The sequence below is a fragment of the Erinaceus europaeus genome, chromosome 13 (assembly GCF_950295315.1).
Source record: "Erinaceus europaeus chromosome 13, mEriEur2.1, whole genome shotgun sequence".
NCBI lineage: Eukaryota > Metazoa > Chordata > Mammalia > Eulipotyphla > Erinaceidae > Erinaceus > Erinaceus europaeus.
This window is the reverse complement of record NC_080174.1, coordinates 87,340,585-87,366,472: the sequence shown is the minus strand read 5'-3', so window position 1 is coordinate 87,366,472 and position 25,888 is coordinate 87,340,585. Positions and strand designations below refer to the sequence as shown.

The following is a 25,888-nucleotide window of genomic DNA, read 5'->3' as shown; positions in this document are numbered from 1 at the left end:
TTCTGCTTCTTCTTCTCCCTCTCTGTCTCTTCCTCCCTCTGCCTCTATCTGAAGAAAAAAAAAAGTCAGCCCAAGCAGTGAAATCCCAGTGATGACCAAAATGAATGAATAAATAAATAACAGATAAAAAGAAATAGATAACAGGTAACTTGTATTGTGTATGTAAAAGTTTCAAATGACAGTCTTGGCGCACAAGGACCCACTTAAGGATCCCGGTTGGAGCCCCCAGCTCCCCACCTGCAGGGGAGTCGCTTCACAAGCAGTGAAGCAGGTCTGCAGGTGTCTATCTTTCTCTCCCCCTCTCTGTCTTCCCCTCCTCTCTCCATGTCTCTCTGTCCTATCCAACAGTGAAGGACATCAACAATAGCAATAATAACCACAACAAGGCTACAACAACAAGGACAACAAAAGGGAGAAAAATGGCCTGGATGGAGCAGTGGATTTGTGGTGCAGTCACTGAGCCCCAGCAATAACCCTGGAGGCAGAAAGAAAGAAAGAAAGAAAGAAAGAAAGAAAGAAAGAAAGAAAGAAAGAAGGAAAGAAATAAAGGGAGAGAGAGAGAGAGAGAGAAAGAAAGAAAGAAAGAAAGAAAGAAAGAAAGAAAGAAAGAGTGAATCAGGGGGCCAAGTGGTGGCACACCTGGCTGAGCTCACAAATTACAGTGTGCAAGGACTCAGGGTTCAATCCCCTGGTCCCCACCTGCAGGGGAAAGCTTCACAAATAGTGAAGGAGGTCAACAGGTGTCTCTTTGTCTCTCTGTCACTGTCTCTCTCTCTCTCTATGTCCTCCCCCTCCCCATTCCTCTCAGCTCTATCAAATAAATAAAGTTTTAAAAAATATCTTTATCGGGAGTTGGGCAGTATCAGCGGGTTAAGTGCACATGTCTCAAAGTGAAGGACCAGCATAAGGATCGCGGTTCAAGCCCCCAGGTCCCCACCTGCAGAGGACTCACTCCACAGGCAGTGAAACAGGTCTGCAGGTGTCTTTCTCTCCCCCTCTCTGTCTTCCCCTCCTCTCTACATTTCTCTCTGTCCTATCCAACAACGACGCCATCAATAATAACTACAACAATAAAACAACAAGGGCAACAAAAGGGAATAAATAAATATTTTAAAAACTGGCTAGGTGTGTGCCCTGAGTGCAGTCATGGGAAATGTCATGGCCATGAGAAGAAGCTCTGGAATTATGGTGTCTTTCTTTGTCACTCCATCTGAGTGAAAAAGTGACCTGAAGTCAGGAAATTGCACATGTGTTTCCTCAGTTCTGGGCAGTGGGGGAGATGCAACCAAGTCCACAGGAATAAAATGATGTTGTTGGGGTTTTTTGGCCATTTGTGTGTGTGTGTGTGTGTGTGTGTGTGTGTGTGTGTGTGTGTGTGTGTGTGTGTGTGTGTGTGTTTGAAACAATGATCACAGAAGCATGGTTCTGAGCCAGGGAGGTAGTATAGTGTTTTAGAGCACAGAGCTTGCAGGACTTCGGCTCTAGCTTTGACCCCTGATACCATGGTACACCAGATATGGGTTCTGATCTTGTTTTTGTCTCCTCCTCCTCCTTCTTTTTTCCCTCCTCTTCCTCCTCCTTCTTTTTCTCTTTACCAGAGCATTGCTCAGCTCTGACTTACATGGTGCAAGGGATTGGACCTAGGGCTTTGGAGCCTCAGGCATGAGAGTCTTTTTGCATAACCATTATGCTATCTACTCCTGCCCTGATCTCACTTCTGTCTCTCTCATCAAAATAAACAGATGATTTTTTTTTTTAGGATTTTATTTATTTACTAATGAGAAAGACAGGAGGAGAGAGAAAGAACCAGACATCAATCACTCTGGTACCTGTGCTGCCAGGGATTGAACTCTGGACCTCATGCTTGAGAGTCTAGTTCCTTAGCCACTGTGCCACCTCCTGGACCACAATGATTTTTTTTATCTATTTATTTATTCCTTTTTTTGCCCTTGTTGTTTTATTGTTGTAGTTATTATTGTTGTTGATGTCGTCATTGTTGGATAGGACAGAGAGAAATGGAGAGAGGAGGGGAAGACAGAGAGGGGGAGAGAAAGACAGACACCTGCAGACCTGCTTCACCGCCTGTGAAGCGACTCCCCTGCAGGTGGGGAGCCGGGGGGCTCAAGCCAGGATCCTTATGCCGGTCCTTGCACTTTGCACCACGTGCACTTAACCCACTGCGCTACCGCCTGACTCCCTATGGTGACTTTTTTTAAACTGAAATTTATATAAAATAAAATAGACCAGTACCCATCTTATCCTATGGTCTTGTTGATCATTAGTAAATCAACAAAAAAAGAAAGAAAGAAAGAAAGAAAGAAAAACAATCCAATAGTGAAAATAAGGAAGCAAAGAAAATGCCAGAGCAGATGACTGATAAAGAAGCTATGGGTATATAGTCAACGGAATATAGTCTGCAACCCAAAAGTGAGATTATATCATTTGCAATAAATTGAGGAGGACTGGAAGTATTTTTGATAAGTAAATTAGAGGTGAAAGGCAACAACCAAATGGTTTCAGTCCCATGAACTATATTTAACTATATTTGAACGTTTCAAATTTCCCTCTGCATTAGAGTCACCTGAGGGCTTGTTAAAACACAGACTCCAAGCCCCCACCACCGCCTCCACCTTCAGATTCTGATTACATATTTAGAGGCTGAGCGCGTTGAACAAGCTTCCCAGGTGATTTCAATACTATATCAAGACCAGGGCTGAAAAGCAGCCCAGGGCCCAAATAAAGGTGTCAGCCTTGGATGAAGGAAGAAAGTGCAACTGGATGTGTGCAGGGCAGGAACGGATGGGGTTTGATCTCATGGAATCCTTTATTTATGAGGTAAGAGATGGTAACTGTATTTGTAACAGCAACATGTTAGGGAAAAGGTGGCCAGCCTTGAAACAGAAGTTATAGGAGTGGGAGAATGTTTGCCCGGGATAAACTTGTATATTCTGAAGCAACCCCAATCCTGCTCATTAATTCCTGTAAATCAAAGTTTTCCATAAAGAAGTTGTTAACTTATTATCCCGGAAACTGGACGATGACACAGCGGGTTAAGCACACGTGGCACAAAGCACAAGGACCCGCTTAAGGATCCCGGTTTGAGCCCCCGGTTCCCCACCTGCAGCGGAGTCGCTTCACAGGCGGTGAAGCAGGTCTGCAGGTGTCTGTCTTTCTCTCCTCCTCTCTGTCTTCCCCTCCTCTCTCCATTTCTCTCTGTCCTATCCAACAACAACAACAATAATAACAACAACAACAATAATAAAAACAACGGCAATAAACAGCAAGGGCAACAAAAAGGAAAATTTTTTTTTTGAAAAAGAAGTTGTTATCCCCTTGTGAGGAGTGGGAACCAACTTACCATTTGTCTTCTACAGAACTTAAATTGAGGGGTGATGAGTGATGAAGAAGGGGGCCCAGAATATTAAATGGGGAGAGGAGAGTCTCTTCAATAAATGGTGCTGGGAAAATTGGGTTGAAACATGCAGAAGAATGAAACTGAACTTACTACATCTCACAAGTCAACTCCAAATGGATCAAAGACTTGGATGTCAGACCAAAAATTATCAAATACTTATTTAGAGGAAAACATTAATGGAACTCTTTCTATCTAAATTTCATAGGCATATTTAGTGATCCAGACCTAATGGAAAGGAAGATTAAAACAAAAAGTAAACTAATAGGAGGACATCAAGTTGAAAAGGTCCTGCACAGCAAAAGAAATTACCACTCAAACAAAGAGACCTCTCACAGAATGGGAGAAGATCTTTACATGCCATACATAAAACAGGAGACTAATAGCCAAAGTATATAAAGAGATTGCCACATTTAGTAACAAATAAAGCAAAATATCCCATTCAAAAATAAGAAGAGGCTATGGACAGAATATTCACTACAGAAGAGATACAAAACAACTGACATATGAAAAAGGCTCCAAGTCACTGACTATCAGAGAAATGCAAATAAAGACAACAATGAGATACCACTTCACCCTTGTACAAATGTCATATATCAGAAACAACAGCAACAACAAATGCTGGAGAGGTTGTGGGGGCAAAAGAACCCTCCTGCACTGCTAGTGGGAATGTCAATGGGTCCAACCCCTGTGGTGAGCAGTGTGGAGAACTCTCAGAAGGCTAGAAATACATTTCTGACGTAAGACTCTACCTCCAGCAAGGCCCTCAGAAAATTCCATTTAAATAAATATTGAGTCAAGGTTCTAGAAACATTTCTTGGACTTTCTGCCATGCTGGTTGGAGTTGAGGAAGACGGATGCAATTTACTTCTGTAAACAAAGATCTGCTCTACCAGCTAGGACTAGGGGCAGGGGGGGGTGTGTGTGGAAAGCACAGACATATTGAGACTTCAGCTTCAGTAGCAGAAACTTTTTTTCTTTCTCTTCTTCCTCTCCTTCCTTCCTCTCCTCCTCTCCTCATCTCCAGCTTACATGGTTATCTCTTGGATTCAGTGCCTGCACTAAGAATCCACAGCTCTTGATGGCCATTTTTTTCCCCCATTTTTATTGGATAAGACAGAGAAAAATTTTAGTGGGGAGGGGAAGACAAAAGGGAGAGAAAGAAGTGAACCTGCCTTATGGCCCTACAATTCCTCTCCTGGGGATATATCCTAGAGTCAAACACACCCATCCAAAAAAGATCTGTGTACACCTATGGTCCTCAGTATCTCCTGCTTGGTTTGGACACACACACATGGAGAGAGAGATATATTGAAATTACTTTCAAATAAAATTTGATGTTTTCATGTAGTTTAAACTCACTTGCTGGTCAAAATAAAAGGCTGAATCCTATGCTGAGATGCTGGGTTCTGTCTATCTCCAATTAGGAGTAAGCTTGTTCAACTATTTCTCCAGCTTTGTTGCTACTTACTACTTACTAGATGAGAGATTTGAGTATGTTAAGAGTTGGAACTTGACTTAGGGTAAGGCTTTCCTTAAGGTTCCTTTACTGAGAATTACCTTGTGATCGTGCCTATGCCAACCTCAACTGAATCAATGCCACCAGTGCCACCAGGCCACACAGTTCACTTTGGACTGGACCCAGAGATGTTGCCAAGCCGGTGATGTCAACCTTTAGCTCCAATAATCTGATGAGACCTTTCCTAACACATGGGACTCCCTAGTTCCATTACATATGGCGCATTCCCTAATGAAGTTACAGAACCTAGATAAAGACCAGGGCCTAAGGGACAGGGCATCTGTGTGCATGTATTCATAAATTAGGGGTAAATATAGACCTCAAAATAAAGGCGCTTGCTCAGTGGTCTGCTGTGAATAGAATTAGACTCAATAAGGTCAGCAGGCAAAGAGAAAGACCTAAAGAAGACACCGTAATAAAGTGCCTAATCAGATATTTACTGCTTGGTCCCAGAAACTCGACTCTCCTTCCCCACCTACTTCACTTCTCTCAATTACTGTAAGTCTAACCTCCTCAGATAAAGTGATCACCACAAAAGCTGGATAAGGGCAAGAGACCAGCACACTTTAATGATGGCTTTTTTTATTATTATTATTTAAGAAAGGATTAATTAACAAAACCATAGGGTAGGAGGGGTACAACTCCACACAATCCCACTACCCAATCTCCATAACCCACCCCCTCCCCTGATAGCTTTCCCATTCTCTATCCCTCTGGGAGCATGGACCCAGGGTCATTGAGGGTTGCAGAAGGTAGAAGGTCTGGCTTCTGTAATTGCTTCCCCGCTGAACATGGGCGTTGACTGGTCGGTCCATACTCCCAGTCTGCCTCTCTCTTTCCCTAGTAGGGTGTGTCTCTGGGGAAGCGGAGCTCCAGGACACATTGGTAGGGTCTTCAATCCAGGGAAGCCTGGCCAGCATCCTGGTGGCATCTGGAACCTGGTGACTGAAAAGAGAGTTAACATACAAAGCCAAACAAATTGTTGAGCAATCATGGACCCAAAGCTTGGAATAGTGGAGAGGAAGTCTTAGGGAGGTACTCACTGCAAACTCTAGTGTACTTCTGCTTTCAGGTATATATTCTGCAGTAGTTTGTGGATACATGTGAACATAAGCTCTCTCTCACAGAAACTGATGTATATCTAGGTTATGGGACTTTGCTAGAAAGTGAACGACCTGAGATGAAATTAGAGTTTACTATAAAAGGAAAGGTCTCACCCGAGTAATGAAGCTGAAGGGTTGTCATTTTTTGGTCACCAGAAGGCCACCCCATCCTCTGGGGCCCTAGTCAGGGAACCCTTGGATCTCCTCATAAATACATGGGCTTAGACCTCTAAGAGACCCCTCTCTCCACCATCACTGGCCACCTCCATCAGGAACATCATCATAAGTCCTCTTGTGGCCTCTCCAGGCCCTTGCCCTCACTGTAGAGCAGCAATGGCAGGGACTGCCCCACTCTCTGAAGGGAGGCTGGGTCAGCCTACTCTGCCACTCGAGGAAGACGGGTCCTGAAGTGAGTGCAGCCTACGATGTTCCCAGCTGTGACCATGGACAGTGAGCTCAGCCTGATGGGGACTCAGAAGTTACACAGGCTCCTGTGCTATATATGAATAGACATGGACCCTGGGTCAGATCGACGGGGTTCACAGTTAATGGTATTTATATATTTTCTTCAGATGTGAAGACTACTCTCTGCTCTAATCCAGTTTTCTAGTCCCATTCTCAACTCTGACACCATCTTCCCAGATAATACTTTTAGTCCACCTGCATGTTAGCTGTCATTTCAGGCAAAAATTACTGAAGTCATAGGCCCCTTGAAACATACCTAAAAGAGACTTCCTAGCTTCTTTCCACATGAAGACCCCAAGTTTCATTTGCTCTATTCCTATTTTTGGATTTCTGTCTACTGAACAATTTGCTTTATATCTTACAGCCTTCCAGCCACTAATGACACCATCCTGATCTCCCTAGGCAGAGACCTCACCACTGTGTGAGTTGTGTGGAACCTCAACTCTCCACAGCCTTACCCCACTAGGGGAAGATAGAAACAGGCTGGGAGTATGGATCCACCTGCCAACACCCAGGTCCAATGGAGAAGCAATTACAGAAGCCAGAACTTCCACCTTCTGCACCCCATAATGACCTTGGGTCCATGCTCCCAGAGGGATAAAGAATAGGGAAGCTTCTAATGGAGGGGGATGGGACACGGAACTCTGGTGGTGGGGACTGTATGGAATTGTACCCCTGTTATCTTACAGTCTTATTAATCATTATTAAATCAGTAATAACACTTTTTTAAAAAGCAAAACAAAACTGTATGTGGAAGGTAGGTTTGAAAGGGGTTTCAAGGTCTAGTAGCTGAGAACTGCTGTTTAAAAAAAAAGAAATCACAGAGTCGGCTAAAACAAAAAGGTTTCGTTAGTTAAAAACAAACAAGCAAACAGAAAACAACTTCAACTGTGAACCGTGAGAAACAGCTTAAGTTGTAAAATCAACCTTCCACAAAGAAAGGGCTTCTGGGCTTATGCTAAACAGACCGAGTTTACATATTTTGTACCTTTCCAGATAAAAAGCTCTGTGTATTTATGAGAGGGAAGGGGGGTGGGTTCTGTGCAATTGAGAAAGAAAATGGCAGAGAAAAGAAACTATCACACAAACAGAGAGACCCCTCAGAGAATGGGAGAAGATTTTCATATGCCAAACATCAGACAAGAGACTAATCACCAAAATATACAAAGAACTCAGCAAACTTAGCACCAAAAAAGCAAATGACCCCATCCATAAATGGGCAGAGGATATGAACAAGACATTCACTTCAGAGGAGATCCAAAAGGCTAACAAACATGAAAAGCTGTTCCAGGTCGCTGATTGTCAGAGAAATGCAAATAAAGACAACATTGAGATACCACCTCACTCCTGTGAGAATGGCATACATCAAAAAGGACAGCAGCAACAAATGCTGGAGAGGCTGTGGGGACAGAGGAACCCTTCTACACTGCTGGTGGGAATGTAAATTGGTCCAATCTCTGTGGAGAGCAGTCTGGAAAACTCTCAGAAGGCTAGACATGGACCTTCCATATGACCCAGTAATTTCTCTCCTGGGGATATACCCCAAGGATTCCATAATGCCCAACCAAAAAGATGTGTGTACATCTATGTTCATAGCAGCACAATTCATAATAGCTAAAACCTGGAAGGAACCCAGGTGCCCAACAACAGATGAGTGGCTGAGAAAGCTGTGGCATATATACACAATGGAATACTATGCAGCTATTAAGAACAATGAGCCCACCTTATCTGACCCATCTTGGACAGAGCTAGAAGGAATTATGTTAAGTCAGCTAAGTCAGAAAGATAAAGATGAGTATGAGATGTCCCCACTCATCAACAGAAGTTGAGAAAGAAGAACAGAAAGGGAAACTAAAAGCTGGATCTAATTAAATCGAGAGCAGGGCACCAATGTAAAAACCCTGTGGTGAAGGGGAGGGTGGCCATTGGGCTTCCCGGCACGGTGGGGGGTGTGGGTGTGGGGGTGGGGATAGGACACAGTTTTTTGGTGGTGGGAGTGGTGTTTATGTACAATCCTATTAAAGTGTAACATATAAACCACTATTTAATTAATATAAGAGGCAAAAAATTGATCCTATGTCTAGAATTTCTTAAAACACAGACTGAGTCTTGTTAATACATAGGCTGTCTTTGATATGTTGTTTCTCCCAAAAGCCTAGACTAGGGAGAACAGAGCAACCGGTAGCACAGCTATATACAAGATGCTGGGTATTATACCCCAAACCCTAACAAAGGGACTTTCCAAAGTTAACCCTATCACCAAATAATGTGATGATAACAATAACTATCCATTGTCTTCTTGAACCCTAAGACAACAGGAACCTCACATTTCCACTATAGAGCCTATATTTCCCCCAGTCCTGGAACCTTAGGGTGGGGCCCACTTTTCTGCATGCTGCTCTCAATTCAAATCAAATAATATTGCAACCTAATCAATGCAACGAGTGCCACCCCAGCATGCTTCACTTCAGACTGTGACCAGAGACTTCAGGTGTGGAATGACAACCCTTCAGCTTCATCACTCGGGTGAGACCTTTCCTTTTATAGCATTCTCTAATTCCATTCCAGGTGTTCCACTCCCCAATAAAGTCCCCAAACCTAGATATAATCCAGGTCCCTGAGATAGAGCATAGGTTCACACGTGCCCATAAACTAGGGGAAAAATATATGTACACAAGAGCATGCAGGGAATACCCCCAACACTTCATCTGCACTATTCCAGTCTTTAGGTCCGTGATTGTTCAACAATTTGTTTGGCTTTGTATGTTAACTCTCTTTTCAGCCACCAGGTTCCGGATGCCAGCAAGATGCTGACCAGACTTTCCTGGACAGACGACCCCATCAATGTATCCTGGAGCTCCGACTCCCCAGAGCCCCACCCCACTAGGGAAAGAGAGAGGCAGACTGGGAATATGGATCCACCTGTCAATGCCCATGTACAGTGGGGAAGCAATTACAGAAGCCAGACCTTCCACTCTCTGCAACCCACAACGACCCTGGATCCATACTCCCAGAGAGATAGAGAATGGGAAGGCTATCAGGGGAGGGGATGGGATATGGAGATCGAGTTATGGGAATTGTGCGGAATTGTACCCCTCTTATTCTATGGTTTTGTTAATGTCTCCTTTCTTAAATAAAAAAATAAAAAATAAATTAAAAAAAGAAAAAAAATTGCAGACAGAAAAAAAAAAACATCCAGGCAGCATTTAGTATGTACTGTAAACAGAAACAGCATCTCTTTGAGGGGCGCCTCTGTCTGGTAGCCAACAACTTGAACCCAGATCCTTACAGCTGGTCAAGTGTGAGCTTGATCCAGCCCTAACCCCGCCTAACCATGGCAGCTTCACCACAGGGCCCCAGTGGTGTGGGCGGCATTATGGTCTGATGTAGTATTTTCATGTAATCTATATGTCAGCATGCGGTCACTTCTAACGGCTAATACAGTGCAATGCTTCATGTGTGCACACGCTATTATTTAAAGCTATTATTTATTATATTGGTTGAATTCACACATGCAGATTCCAAGGACAGCGGAGAAAAAAAAATTTTTTTTTTCTCTCTCTCCTTTCAACCTTCTTTCCAGGTGCTGTGTGGGTCTGGCGCTAAGACCCAGCTCAGAGCTCCCAGCAACCTGCTTGCAGGTTCCTTCCCCCCTCTACTGCGCATGTGTAACGCCAGAGCCCCTCTCTGCTCAGGAAGATTGGCCATTTGCAGCTCAAACTCCACTTTGGAGAAAGGTAAAAGCCGTCCTTTTTTTTTTTTTTTTTTTTTGGGTGAGGGGGTTGAGCGGGTTTGAGCCCATTGGATTGGAAGTCTGTATGAATAATGGCTGTGGGTAAATTCGTTTGTATGAGCAGCTGGCATTTATTCGTCCTTCCCTGCAACAGGTCTCTCTCTCTCTTTTGCAATCTCGTCTGAGATGGAAAGTATGCATTTCCTTGCAGCGCCGATAAAGCCATAGAACCTTTGCCCTAGATGTTTATTTTTTATTTTAGCTTTCAATATATTTTAATATTGGAGGAGTGCAACTGGCGGCTTGATTGTGGAGGAAATTTTGGTTAATTGTTTGAAAATGTTATTGACATGGTTATTAAAAGCTGAATTCAGATGAGTATGTTTTCTTTCTCTCATAAACAGGCTCTTTTTTTCTGGGTTTCCTGCTTTTCATCTCAGGGCGGACTTTTCCCCCAGAGGCCCCAGGGTTAGATGCTCAAATGCACATTTTTTTTTCTTCTTTCTTTCTGTTTGGTTTTGAGAATGTTTCAGATTAGAACCCTGCGCCTACCGCCACCCCCACCCCCACCCCCACCACTCTTCGCTCCCCTTTCCTTTCCTTTCCTTCTTCAGCTCCCCCTGCTCCAGGATCGGAGAAAATACTTCCCCACTATGGGCAACTCATGGTCCAGTTTCAGAAAGCAGCTGATGAGATGCCTGACAACTCTGCCCGCTCTGTGGGTCACCCGCAACTTCACGAGGGCAGCGAGGAGCTGCGGAAACTGCCCAGAATTCATTGGCGACGCTGCCTTGGGCAGATGTGCTCTCCTGCAGAGATGGCTGCGTGACAGGTTGCACCACCATCATCACCACGTGGGTGAACAGAATCATGCCAACCACAATGAGGGTCCCCGACACCAGCAGGGAGGCACCGTGGACAGGGAGACCACTTACCTGGTTTATTTCCTCATCAGAAAGGAAGCCTTGGAGGAACTGAAATGCTTCTGTGAGCGCTTCTATGAAAGCAAAGGTTATATGCCTGTCCTGGTGCTGAGAAAGAAAAGCACCCATCCTCAGGGGAGAAGCCGTGGCTAAGGGCTGCACTCCTGATCTATCCAGCCGCAGTCACACTCTCTCGCAGGCCTCCCTCTTCCCAAGACAGATGTCAAAGTACATCTGCTGTTTCACATGTTGTGGTGTGGCCAGAAGTCCACATGCCTCCGGGCTCCCTAGAAGAAATCCCAGATGGCCAAAGCTTGGTAAAAGTTGCTCATAAAATGCACCATCCTGTGTGGCCCCCAGAGCTGCCGGAGATTAGAAAGATTTCCCTACCGCATGTGCGCACATTTACACAAGCTTATGACCCCTACGTGTGTCGTGGTTTATGTTACAACAACTAGACATTCGTGTAAGTGTCCCTTGAGAGTCAAAAGCTTTTCTCTTCCCCTGACAAGATAGCTTTAATCTTTAAGTTGACATTGATTCAAAGAAGAGAAGAAAAGGAAAGGAAAAAAGTAAAACGATTTTTGTAACAATTTTGTGATCCAGGAGATGGCACAGTGTTTAAAGTGTTGGACTTACAAGCATGAAATCTTGAGCCCAATCCCTTGCCCCAGTCGTACTGTTGTGGCTGTTGTCATTGTGTCTTTTTTCTCCCTCGGGAATCAACACATAAAATTTTAAAAGACTATGACCTGGGTCATAATGTTTGAGAAAGAAAGCAAAGTAAATTAAAGTAAATGGAAAGAGGGGCTCTGGTACTGAATTTTCTGTAACCCTGATAATAAATGTGTTACTGGGAAATATTTCATGTCCTGTGAGTATCTGATCAGATCTTTTGTGTGTTTAATTGTTAACATGTGTGTTTTTGCAGCCAAAGCTTTGACCAATTACTGTGAAATGAACAAGATCAATAGATGCATATTCTATAGTTAAGCATTGAGAATGGCAGTGTGGCTATCTGGAAAAGTGAAATGTGATTACTGAATATGTGATAGTTATTTTCTAAGTTGTTTCTTCTAAATGTTTAGTATCCTACATAGCAGTTTTTAAAAGTGTATCCATTCTACCACTTAATAAAATTTTTTCCGCATGCAAATCAATTTCAATGAGTTTCTTTTTCTCACTGGACAATGAAAACATTACCCATTTAAATTACAATTGTTTTACCATATCTGATGAAGGTATCTAATGAGAAATTTATACATGAGGGGGCGGTGCTGGCATACCTGGCTAAACGCTCACATTACATTGTTCAAGGACCCAGGTTCAAGCTCCTGGTCCCCATTTACAAGGGAAAAGCTTTCAAGAGTGGTGAAACAGCTCTGTAGGCATCTTTTTGTCTCTCTCCCTGTCTATCTTCCCCTCCCCTCTCAATTTCTCTCTGTCTCAAGTCCAATAGTAAATACACTTTTAAAAAAGAAAGTCATTTATACATGTACACACCTTCCCTCTGAAAACTGACCAACTGGAGTGGTGAAGGGTTGGTATATAAAATTTCATAGGGGGTAGGTGTAGATAGCATTATGGTTATGCAAAGAGATTCTCATTCCTGAGGCTCCAAAGTCCAAGGTTCAATTCCCCACCATAAGTCAGAGCTAAGTAGTGCTCTGGTAAAAGTAATAATAATAACTAAATAAAACAGAATTTCATAGGAAAAAAAAAATCTCATAATCTGAACTACCAGGATAGTTAACCTGGATAATATACCCTTTTTGCTATTTCTTTTTTTTTTTTAAAGATTTTATTTATTCATGAAGATAGAAGGAGAGAGAACCAGACATCACTTTGGTACATGTGCTGGCGGAGACTGAACTCAGGACCTCATGCTTGAGAGTCCAATGCTTTATTCACTGAGCCACCTCCTGGACCACCCACCCTTCTTTGCTATTTCTACAAGCCAGGTTCAAGTGAAACCTCTTCCATACTGAAGGATGATCTGTAGTGTCTTTTCATCTCTGTCTCTATCTGTATCTGTAACTCTCTCTCTTTTTGAAAAGTCAATTTTGAGTGGTGAAACCCTCATGATGGTCCAGAGGGAGAAGATATTCATAACAAAGGAAATCAGTAAAATAATAATAAGAAGAAAATTTATAGCAGAATGTGATAGTAGGATCATATTGACCTTTCAAAAACAGTTTGATTTTCTTAGCATTTACCACTTATTCTAACAACTGTTCAAACCTATGCAGATTAAAATGCCTACTACTGCATCTCTCTGATTGTGAATCTCATCTTTGCCATTTATCATGAGCCTGAGAGGCAAATGATATAGTTCTCTAGGCATGGTTTCCCTTAAATTTAAAATGTAAACATAGAGGGGGCCGAGCAGTAGCACAGCGGGTTAAGCGCACTTGGTGCAAAGTGCAAGGAGCGGCATAAGGATCCCGGTTCGAGCTCCCGGCTCCCCACCTGCAGGGGAGTTGCTTCACAGGTGAAACAGGTCTGCAGGTGTCTATCTTTCTCTCCCTCTCTCTGTCTTCCCCTCCTCTCTCCATTTCTCTCTGTCCTATCCAACAACGAGCAACATCAACAACAATAATTATAACCACAACAAGGCCAACAAAAGGGGGGAAGGCCTCCAGGTACAGTAGATTCATGGTGCAGGTACTGAGCCCCAGCAATAACCCTGGGGGCAAAAAAAATGTAAACATAGAAACATATAATATATAATCTATGCATATTTATAACCTAATGGGGAGAATATTAGCTTGTATCCAGGATGATTGTAGTCAATGTGCTAATAAATATGAAGTATGTGAATAGTGCCTGGCACATTATAAGCAATTCATGAATATTTCTTACTGTTATAATTAACAGAAGACTGGAAATTACTTAGATGACTATCAAATCAGGCTCAGTAATATTAGAATAATAAAGTAGTGTAAACCAACACAAAAAAAATCCCCAAGATTTTTTAAAATTCTCTTGCAGTTGAGGATTACAGAGAGAGAGAGAAAGGGAGAGAGAGAGAGATAATTGTATAAGCATAATAGAGAACTTGTCTAGAAGGGGATTTCAAATAATCATTGCTAGACTTTGACTCTGAAGCAGGGGTAACTAGCACAGGGGGGGGTAGGGAGGACAATCTACTTTCTATTGTATAATGTTCAATACAATTTTAACTCTGTTGTCATGTAAATGTATCACTTCCATAATTTTTAAAAAGCAAAGAAAAAAGAAAAAGATCATTGTCTTATGAGTTTCAGTAGAACAGGGCAAAGTGGAAACTAGAACATACATTTTTTCATGATAACAACCCCAGTGCTTTTTCAATGTTATTCAGTATCAGTGTAATCCCACTAAAAAAAAAAAAAAAAAAAACAGTGGTGAACCTGGTTGAGCACACACATCACAGTGTGCAAGGACTGGGGTTCAAGTCGCAGGTCCCCACCTACTGGAGGAAGCTTCACAAGCTGTGAAACTGTGCTGTAGGTATCTCTCTGTCTCACCTTCCCCCCCTTTCAATTTCCCTCTGTCTGTATGAAAAATAAATAAATAAATATTTCAAGAAAGAGCTATAAATGAGTTGTGTATCTAGCAGCTGGACAAAGAACAGAAAAAACTCAAGACAATTAAGTAGGTAACAAAGGTCTGGGACTGGAATTCTCTCATCCATATTCTTCTGATGTCAGCATGAGGAACTCAGGGTCACAAAAGTAGCTATGTGTCTCTTTTATTTTTTTATTTTTATTTTTATTTCACTCCAGGGTTTTTTCTGGGCTCGGTGCCTGCACCATGAATCCACCGCTCCTGGAGGCCTTTTTTCCCCCTTTTTGTTGCCCTTGCTGTAGCCTTGTTGTGGTTATTATTATCACCATTGTTGATGTTGTTCGTTGTTGGATAGGACAGAGAGAAATGGAGAGAGGAGGGGGAGAGAAAGATAGACACCTGCAGACCTGCTTCACCGCCTGTGAAGCGACTCCCCTGCAGGTGGGGAGCCAGGGGCTCGAACCAGGATACTTACCCCGGTCCCTGCGCTTTGCGCCACCTGCGCTTAACCCGCTGCGCCACTGCCCGACCCTCTATGTGTCTCTTTTATTGTACACTGTCTCGCCTTTTTTTTCCCTCAAGATGTTTTGAGTTGAAGAAATAAAATAATAATAATAATACCTATGGGAGCATTATGCAAAATGCTTGCAGATACTAAGTTCGCATCTGCCTAGTTGTACTGGTTGAAAGCTTCCTCCCCTCACCCGCCCGTATGTACTTATTCCATGGCTAATGCAAAAGGTCTTCCACCCAGCCTCCACTGCAGCTAGACTCCTGGGGATCTGATATTTGCAGGATAAACACGTCCCCAGAACGCCATACAGGAGGGTGGGAGGTGACCAGCCTGCAGGATTAATGTGTGTACTCTCGTCTTCTCCTCCTGAAAGCCCATACAGCCTCTGCATGGCTATCATACACACAGAGAGAGAATCCGGGAGAGAGAACTTGAAATTGCAGTTCTCTTATCAGCGAGTTCTTTCCTGGAACTGAATGTTGTGAAAAACATTTGTTCCTGGTGTGATGTAAATGTGAAGTAGGTCATGCTATCAGGCTGGCTATGTGGGGGTGGAGGCGCACCTGGCTGAGCGCACGTATTGCAGTGCACGAGGACCTGGGTTTGAAGCCCCAGTCCCCACCTGCAGGGGTGGAAAGCATTGCAAGAGGTGAAGCAGGGCTGCAGGTGTCTCTGTCTCTCTCCCTCTCTATCTCCCATTTCCCCTTGATTTCTGACTGTCTATGTCCAATAAATAAAGACACTAAAACATTAAAAACAGGAGGAAAAGAAGAACAAATATTGGATGATTTCACCTATGTGTGCAATATGGGGGAAGCCCCAAATAAATAGAATAAAATAAAAATAAACTGTGGGTATTGACAATAAAAATGAGGCTACCAGAAGGGAAGTGTCTGGGCTTGGAGCTAAAAGGACAGAGGCAGCCTACAGGGTGGTAAAAGACATTAACACTAATGTTAATAGGTTTAACTTTTTAAAAAAAAAAATCCAGAAACGGTGGGGGGCGGGTGGGTAGTGGCTTACCTGTTTGAGAACTCCCATTATAGTGCACGAAGACCCAAGTTCAAGCCCCTGGCCTCCACCTCTCACACTCTCTCCCTTTCTATTGTCCTTTCCCTTTCAATTTCTGTCTCTAGCCAAAAACAAACACACAGACACACAGAGAAAACAAACAAATACAGGAAAGCAAAAAAATCAAGATCCATAGCAGGTACACTGGGAATTTAAATGCTGGAGTGCAGGAAAATTATGTCCGATTTATGAAGCATCATCTCTATTCTGTGTGACTGGGAACTGTGTACCCAGTGTTATAATTACTTGCATCTGATTCAGCACTGAGTCCTGGTCCTCGGATCATGTGAGGTGGCAGCAGAGAGAAAGACAAACGCATAAACATTATACAGTCTAACCTCCTGACAGGCCCAGAAGGTGGTGCAGTGAGTGGGGCATTGAACTTGGAAGGATGGGACTCCAAATTTAATCTCCAGCATCCCAAGTGTCAGAATCACGCCCTGGTCCTGTCCCCATCCTGCCCCCCCCCCACTTTCTTTCTTCAGTTAGTAAATAAAACCCTTTTAAAAACAGTGATAGGAAGATATTTTTGATAACATAGCCAGGAAACTTAAAGAATGGAACCAAAATTTAACTGTGTATGATTCTACAATCTGAAGTGACTTCTACAGAGGAGAAAAATGGACAGTAGTTCGTTACCTTAATGGTCCAAGCGGCAGACTCAGACTCATCGCTATCTGATGCCAAAGCCCTTATTCTCAGCACTTCTGCTCTTCAAGTTTGGGGAATAGAACTGGTCAGATGAGCCCCGGCCAATAGCTGCTAGAGTTGCTGTAGCACATTGTTTTCTGTCTGTTTTTAAATTTTTTTAATAAATTTATATATTTTTTAATTTATTATTTATTTATTTATAAAATGGAAACACTGACAAGACCATAGGGTAAGAGGGGTACAATTCCCACCACCAGAACTCTGTATCCCATCCCCTCCCCTGATAGCTGTCTTATTCTTTATCCCTCTGGGAGCATGGACCCAGGATCATTATGGGGTGCAGAAGGTGGAAGGTCTGGCTTCTGTAATTGCTTCCCCACTGAACGTGGGCATTGACAGGTCAATCCATACTCCCAGTCTGCCTCTCTCTTTCCCTAGGGGGGGGCAGGGTTCTGGGGACGCAGGGCTCCACAACACATTGGTGTGGTCATCTGCCCAGGGAAGTCCAGTCGGCATCATGGTAGCATCGGGAATCTGGTGGCTGAAAAAGTGTTAACATATATAGCCATATAAATTGCTGACTGATCATGAACTTTCTAAAGACTGAAATATTGCAGATGAAGATTTGAAGATTTGGGGGGTCTCTGGAAGATAGCTAGTAGGCGTATTTTAGTTATATTCAAAAGGGCCCATGATTTTTATTATTTTTTTTAGCCTGACATTTGATATACAGGTGGACCCAAGTTATTGTCTGGGGAGATGATACATGGCTAGAAAAAGGGCTACAGAGCTGGACCAGGGAAGAGAGAAGCTGCCAAATATGGAAAGGTGTATAAGCATTGTTGACTGTAAACCCCATGGATTTGATCTATTGGATAGAGACAGGAATTGTAAGGGAAGAGAGAGAGAGAGAGAGAGACAGAGAGAGAGAGAGACGGAGAGACCTGCAGCACTGTTTCACCACTTGTGAAGCTCTCTCTCTCCCTGGGTCCTTGCAGACTGTGATGTGTGCTCTCAGCCAGCTGCACCACCACCCAGCCCCCACGTGATTTTTTAAAATGTATTTTCCCTTTTGTTGCCCTTGTTTTTTATTGTTGTAGTTATTATTGTTGTTGTTATTTATGTCGTTGTTGGATAGGACAGAGAGAAATGGAGAGAAGAGGTGAAGACAGAGAGGGGGAGAGAAAGACACCTGCAGACCTGCTTTACTGCCTGTGAAGAGACCCCTCCACCCCTGCAGGTGGGGAGCCAGGGGCTCGAAGCGGGATCCTTACTCTGGTCCTTGTGCTTTGCGCCACCTGCTCTTAACCCGCTGCGCTACCACCCCACTCCCGTGATTTTTTTTTTCTTTCTAAAGATGTATTTATCTTGTGAGACAGAGAAAGAGAAGGAGGGCAAAAGATCAGAGCACCACTGAGTCATCTGTGGCACTGGGGTGTTGGCAACAGTTTCACTTATGGTGAGCAAAAGGAATTATGGGACATGAACATAATTAGCATATGGCTAGCATCAGCCTCATGTCAAGAACATAGGACAGAAGCCATTACAGAAGCCAGACCTTCCACCTTCTGCACCCCAAAAAGAACTTGGGTTCATCCTCCCAGAGGAATAAAGAATAGGGAAGCTTCCAATGGAAGGCATGGGACATGGAACTCCAGTGGTGGGAACTGTGTGGAATTGTACACCTATTGTCTTATAATCTTGTCAATCATTAAATCACTAATAAAAAATTAGAAAAAAAAAAAAAAAAGAGCATAGGACAGATGTAAGCAAACAAACCAGGGACTGTGGGAATGAGAGATTATTTGAACGAGAGTCTGACAGGAGCCCGGCCACCTGGCCTTTCTTCTCTTCCCTCCTTCCTGCTCCTGCCTCCCTGGACTGGCTGGATACTGTTCTTTCAGGACCTGCTCCTGCCTCCCTGGACTGGCTGGATACTGTTCTTTCAGGACCTGCTCCTGCCTCCCTGGACTGGCTGGATACTGTTCTTCCAGGACCTGCACATGTTGAAGCTGAATGCTGGTGATCCAAGTTAAACTAGTGGCTTCTGCCACGTGTCTATCTAGCCCTTTTCTCCTATTTTCCCCCTGTGGTTTTTATCTACTTAATAAAACTGCTGAGTTTGTGGAAACCCCAAGCAAAAAGCTGCCAGAAGTTTTTATTTATTCATTTTCCTTTTTAAAAAATTGATTTAATAATGACTGACAAGACTGTAGGATAAGAAGGGTACGATTCCATACAATTCAATTCCTACCACCAGAGTTCCATGTCCCATCCCCTCCACTGGAAGCTTTCCTATTCTTTATCCCTCTGGGAGCATGGACACAGGATCATTGTGGGATGCAGAAGGTGGAAGGTCTGGCTTCTGTAAAAAAGAATAAAGAAACAGGGAGTTGGGTGGTAGCGCAGCGGGTTAAGCGCACGTGGCGCAAAGCACAAGGACCAGCTTAAGGTTCCCAGTTCAATCCCCTGGCTCCCCACCTGCAGAGTCACTTCGCAGGTAGTGAAGCAGGTCTGCAGATGTCTGTTTTTCTCTCCTCCCCCCTCTCTGTCTTCCTCTCCTCTCTCCATTTATCTCTGTTCTATCCAATGACGACATCAATAACAACAATAAAACAACAAGGGCAACAAAAGGGAATAAATAAATAAATATAAAAAAGAATAAAGAAACAGTGAAAAGCACACATGAGGCCGATATTCTGATGTTGATTAATAATTTACAATTAAATGTTTTTTATCCTATGGTTTTGTCAGTGTTTCCTTTTCATAAATAAAATTTTTTTTAGAAAAGTTGTATTGACAGTTGTTTTTTTTTTTTTGAGGCAATATATCCTTTGGGTAGACTGAAAAAAATAAAGGACTGATGGATGGTAGGAAACTAGATAGAAAGATAGGAAGAATAGGTGGAAAGTATTTATTGAAAAAATAGAATTGGGGGCCAGGTGGTGGTGCACCTGCTTAAGTGCTCACACTACAGTGTGCAAGGACCCAGGTTCAAGCCCCCAGTTCCCACCCGCAGGGGGGAAGCTTCACAAGTGGTGAAGCAGGGCTACAGGTGTCTCTCTGTCTCTCTTCCTCTCTGTCTCCCCCCTTCCCTCTCAATTTCTGGCTGTCTCTATCCAATAAATAAATAAATATAATAATTTTTTTTAAAAAAATAGAATTTTATTATCTATAGTTTAAGATCCTATGTTATGTCCCTTCCCCACCCTTCCCCCATAGCCATGTTGGGGGAAGGATATTAAATATTTATTTATTGGATAGAGACAGTCAGAAATTGAGAGGGAAAGGGGGAGACAGAGAGAGAGAAGGAGGGACAGAGAGATACCTGCAGCCCTGCTTCACCACTCGTAAAGCTTTCCCCCTGCAGGTGGGGACCAGGGGCTCAAACCTGCATCCTTGTGTATTATAGTATGTGCGCTCAACCAGGTGCGCCACCATCCAGCCCTTTAAACATTTATTTAAACAACCAAATATTTGGTTGGTTGAAACAGGATGTAAGCATGTAATTCGCTGTTGTTTCCGTTTTGCACTGGCAAATGCAAACACTGCTGCGAGGAATCATCTTGCACCTGATTTTAGCCTTTGCGTCTGAACAGTTCCTCAGATTCAATGTGCCAGAGGGAAGCTATGAGATTAAGGGTCATGGCCAGTCTTCAGCTCCTTGATAGGGTTTTTCTAAATTGCTCTGTAGAAGGAATGCAATAGTCTGCATGCCCATTGCTGAGAAAACTTCAATCAATACCAGCAGATCGCACGCGTTAAGTCGTGTCTCTAAGTATATAGTCCTACATTGCATCAATTATACCATACCACAGTTTCAAATTGAATTTTAAATATTTTGATTTCGATTTTTTTTTTTCTCAGATCAGAACAGTGCTTTCCAGAAACCAGGATTGTGCAGTGAATCGAATAAGAGATCAGTTAACTTTCTGAAAGTAGCAGCAACAGCTGAATTCTTTGCTTGAACCTGAAAGGAAGACATCTTGCAGAGATAATACAAAGCAATAAAAAGACAGACTTTTAAAGCACCATTTTGTCAAAAGTTTCAACAGAGACCATCCTGATGACTTGGTGTCTGATTACTCTGTATTTTTATCCTTTCTCTGTCTCCTCCTGGTGAGTTGAGATCTAACCAACTCACTTTTCATTAACACCTTCACTAGAAAACTGGAGAAAGAACATAAGATAAAATCAAAACTGCCTGGGTTTTTTTATTATTATTATTGATGGGAGCATAAAGATTGGAAGTCGACACTCTAATAATCACAGTCCTCACTCAAGAGACCAAATGAGAGGTATGAAAAAAAAAAAAAATAGAACCAAATGAAAATGAAAAGGCAAGATGAAAATCAATGGATGCAGTCAACATTGTGCTGAGAGAAATTTAAAACTATTACATTAAGTGTTTACACTAGAAGAGATGACAAAACTCAACTTAGTCTAAGATCCTATTTAAGAAGAGGAAGAGTTAGATAAACTCAAAGAGATCAAAAAGAAGAAAATTATAAATAAGATTGAAAACAGGACAGCCAGATAGAGAAAAATATTTTAAACTGGGTCTTTGAAAATAAAAAATTTATAAACTTTTAAAAGTGTCAAAGCCAGGAGTTGGGTGGTAGCACAGTGGGTTAAGCGCAGGTGGCGCAAAGCCCAAGGACCAGCATCAGGATCCTGGTTCGAGGTCCTGGCTCTCCACCTGCAGGAGAATCGCTTCACAGGCGGTGAAGCAGGTCTGCAGGTGTTTATCTTTCTCTCCCCCTCTCTGTCTTCCCCTCCTCTCTCCATTTCTCTTGTCCTATCCAACAATGATGACATCAATAGCTACAACAATAAAAAAGGCAATAAAAAAGGGAATAAATAAATAAATAAATAAATAAATAAAAATATATAGCAGGCCATATCTAGCAAAGTATAAAAAGAATAAAATAGTCAAGTGGAATATATTCCAGGTGTGCAAGGTTGATTAAGTATTTCCAAAAATCAACAAATAAAATTTACTTTCAGACAAAGTCACGTGTGTGTGTGTGTGTGTGTGTGTGTGTGTGTGTGTGTGTGTGTGTGTAAGAGAGAGAGAGAGAAAGAGAGATGGGGGAGATAGCATAATGGCTATGCAGAGACTGTCATGCCTGAGGCTCCACCATGAACCAGAGCTGAACAGTGCTCTGGTAAAAAACAAAAAAATAATCAAAGCAACAACAAAAAATATCTAAACAAAAAAGGTCATGAGGTCATGTAATGCAGCACAGGAAAAAAAAAAATGTGATAAAAACCAAGCACTCATGCTAACAGCTCCCGTCAAACTAAGACTAGAACAGCACTTCCTCAATCACATGGACTGAAAACATTTAGTAAAGTTGTCCATGTCCATCCTCTGCAAAGCAGTGGCAAAGCAATTCCTATAGAAATACCAGCAAGGGAGTCGGGCTGTAGCGCAGCGGGCTAAGCGCAGGTGGCGCAAAGCACAAGGACCATCATAAGGATCCCGGTTCGGACCCCGGCTCCCCACCTGCAGGGGAGTCGCTTCACAGGTGGTGAAGCAGGTCTGCAGGTGTCTGTCTTTCTCTCCCCCTCTCTGTCTTCCCCTCCTCTCTCCATTTCTCTCTGTCCTATCCAACAACGACAACAACAATAATAACTACAACAATAAAAACAAGGGCAACACAAGGGAATAAATAAATAAAATAAATATTTTTTAAAAATTAAAAAAAAAAGAAATACCAGCAGGTTTGGTAGATATAGACAAGGTTATTCCAAAATCTACACGCAAAAAAAGAAAAGAAAGAAAGAAAGAAAATCCCACAGATTAGCCAAAGTTATTTTGGTGTGAATAAAGAATAAAAAATTTTTTTCCCTACTAGATCAAACAGAGAGAAACTGAGAGGGAAGGGGAGATAGAGAGGGAAAGAGAAAGGACAGACACCTGCAGAGCTGTTTCACCAATGCAGGTGGGGAGCTGGGGGCTAGAATAGGGATCTTTAAGCAGGTCCTTGAACTTTGTACTATGTACTCAATCAGGTGTGCCACCACCCGGCCCCCAATAAAAATCTTTTTATAGTTTCAGTAATCAAGACAGTTTGGTATTTGCAGAATAGGAATGCAGATCAGAAGACAGAACAACAAAAAAGCAGAGATAGACCTACATGAATATTCCAAACTTATTTAATGAGAATGTAAGACCAACTCAGCGCAGAAAGAATAGCTTTTTTCAGTCAATGAAATTGGATTGATAGGTATCGGTAGGGGCCAAACTGAATCCCCATCAAATTCATATGTTCGAGTCTCAAGCCTAAATGCAATTATGTTTGGAAATGAAATTTTGGGAGCCAATTAAGGCCAAATTAAGTCTTATGGGTAGAGTTCTAGCACTGTAAGTTTGGTGGCTTTGCAAGAAGAGAAAGAGTGTTCTCTCAGCCCCGTGCATGAAGGGGGTTATCTGCAGATAATGGTCAGAAGAGCACTTTCCTCAAGATCCCATCCCTCGTGCCTTCAGTTGCACCTGTACGCGAGATCTGTGGAACTTGTCCTTCTCTTTTTTGGCTTTATCTTACTTGACGTGATGTCTTCAAGTTACACCCAAGAGGAAGCGCAGGAGAGGACCTGACAAGGCCAGAAAAGAGGATCGCAGAGTGAACCTTGGCCTGCGAGGGGTATTCTGTACAGAAGCAAAGGACTCTGGGGAGGGAAGTGTGGAGAGAGTGCGGAAAGGGCTTTGGGCTATGGATGCATCCATGTGTCAACCACTTTAATAGAAACTATTAATCCCCAATAAAAATAAAAAAGATTCCAGGGAGTTGGGCGGTAGCGCAGCCAGTTAAGTGCAGGTGGCACAAAGCACAAGGACCAGCGTAAGGATCCCAGTTGGAGCCCCAGGCTCCCCACCTGCAGGAAAGTCACTTCACAGGCGGTGAAGCAGGTCTGCAGGTGTCTATCTTTCTCTCCCCCTCTCTGTCTTCCCCTCCTCTCTCCATTTCTCTCTGTCCTATCCATCAACGACGACATCAGTAACAACAACAATAATAACTACAACAACAATAAAAAACAAGGGCAACAAAAGGGAAAATAAATAGATAAATAAATAGATAGTTTTTTAAAAGATTCCAACTCTAATCTCAAACTTCAGAGTCCAGAACTATGAGGAAAGAAACGTAAACCATTCCTTTTTGTCAGCTTATTTTAACAGAAAAGGAGGAAAGGAAGAGCCAGAAAAAAAAAAACTGATTTTCAGAGCCAGGTGGTGTCATTCCTGTTTGAGTGCATTTGTTACAGTGAACAAGGATCCAGGTTCCAAGCCCCAGGTCCCCACCTGCAGGGGGAAAGCTTCACAAGAGGTGAAGCAGGGCTACAGGTGTCTTTCTTTCTCTTTTCCTCTCTATCTCTCCTTGCCCTCTCGATTTCTAGTTCTCTCTACCTAATAAAGATGATAAAAAATTAATCAATAGTAAAATTAATTTTTTTTAATTTAAAAACTTAAAAAAAAACAGATCCTCAAGTGTAACATAACACTTTGATGAGATCAAATGCAGAGCAATCAAATCCAAGATCTTGATAAATTATTTTGGGGAGAGAAAAAGTTCTGTGTGTTCTAGCCACCAAAATAGCATTTTGTTTATCCAAGAAAATTGGGTCAAACTCTGGTTGGAGAATAACTCATCGTTTCAAGCTGACTTACCTTTCAAGTTTTTGAAATCTGTTAAATTTGAGCTTTAAAATGGTCATTAGTTTTCAAAATTGAGCGTAATTTTGAATATTTTTCATTTAAGTTTTGGAAATGTAGCTTAACTTTTCAAAGCATACATCTTTAAAATTTACGAGATTTAACTTTTAAAAATGTTGGGTGTGACCTTTTCCCTTTCTTTAAAATATACATCTCTGATTCATTTATTTAAAAAAAAAAGTCTCTGTCCTTTATATGTGCAGTTAACCAGTTATTGATGGCTGACTTGGAAGATACTCATTTGCCTCAAGGCAAAGACCAGCAGTGCTCTCGTGAAACACTGAGATAGAATTTGACTTTGTAAAAGAAACTTGAGCCCTTACAGGATTTCAGGAGGTGATTCTGGGGATGTTTCCAGTCTTGGTGATTTTTCTCAGTGTGCTGTAGACATCTTAAGCTGAGCCATTCAAGACCCACATGAGCACTAAATTCTCTTCTACAGCTGGCCCCACCGTCAGCTCTCTGGCCAGCTCATGGATACAAGAAAGGTACCCTGAACCCAGCATCTGGTCGGACCTACTGATTGGCTTACAGAGAACTTAAAATGCCAGGCGGAGAATTATAGGATGACACATCCTGAAAAGGCAACAACAAAAGTCAGAAAGAAAATTATTATTTGTTTGAGACCAAGAGTAGGAACTAGGTGTGAAAATGGGCAGGAGGAACCTACTTAGGGTCAGGGGAATGTTCTAATATTTGACTGTAGGGCACTGGGCATACATACTAAGCATACAAGGATCTAGGTTCAAGCCCCCGGCTCCCTACCAGAAGAGGGAAAGTTTTGCAAGCAGAGAAGCAGGCCTGCAGGTGTCTATCTTTCTCTCTCCCGCTCTCTCTCCCTCTCCCCCTCCTTTCTCAATTTCTCTCAGTTCTGTCCAATAAAATGAGAAAAAATGGCCACCAGGAGCAGTGGATTCATTCGTCAATAACCCCAGAGGCAATAAAATAAAATAAAATTTGATTGTAGCTGTTGCTGCACAACTCAGTAAATTCACTAAAAGTCATTGAGTCGACATCAGTGAATTCTCTTTTCTATAGGCTACACCTCAAGAAGCTGGTAATTTTTTAACTTGAAGTTTGATTTGCAGAAAAGCTAAGAAATGAGCAATGTAGTTAATCCAGAGAGATAGCGTTAAGATTAATAGATTGAGGGAGAGATCTTTGTTGTATACATGGAATCCCATTCTAACACTGGGATGTCTAGCTGTTAAAATGCTGAGTTGAAATGGTT

The 25,888-nt window shown here is 42.5% G+C and overlaps 1 long non-coding RNA gene across 1 annotated transcript; it reads left to right on the top strand.

Annotated features, from left to right (window-relative positions):
• The first annotated feature begins 9,488 nt into the window (after positions 1 to 9,488).
• On the top strand, positions 9,489 to 12,311 carry LOC132542968 (uncharacterized). Its single transcript, XR_009553938.1, has 2 exons — positions 9,489 to 10,236; positions 10,847 to 12,311. It is a non-coding gene; the product is annotated as an uncharacterized LOC132542968 (long non-coding RNA).
• The last annotated feature ends 13,577 nt before the right edge of the window (positions 12,312 to 25,888 follow it).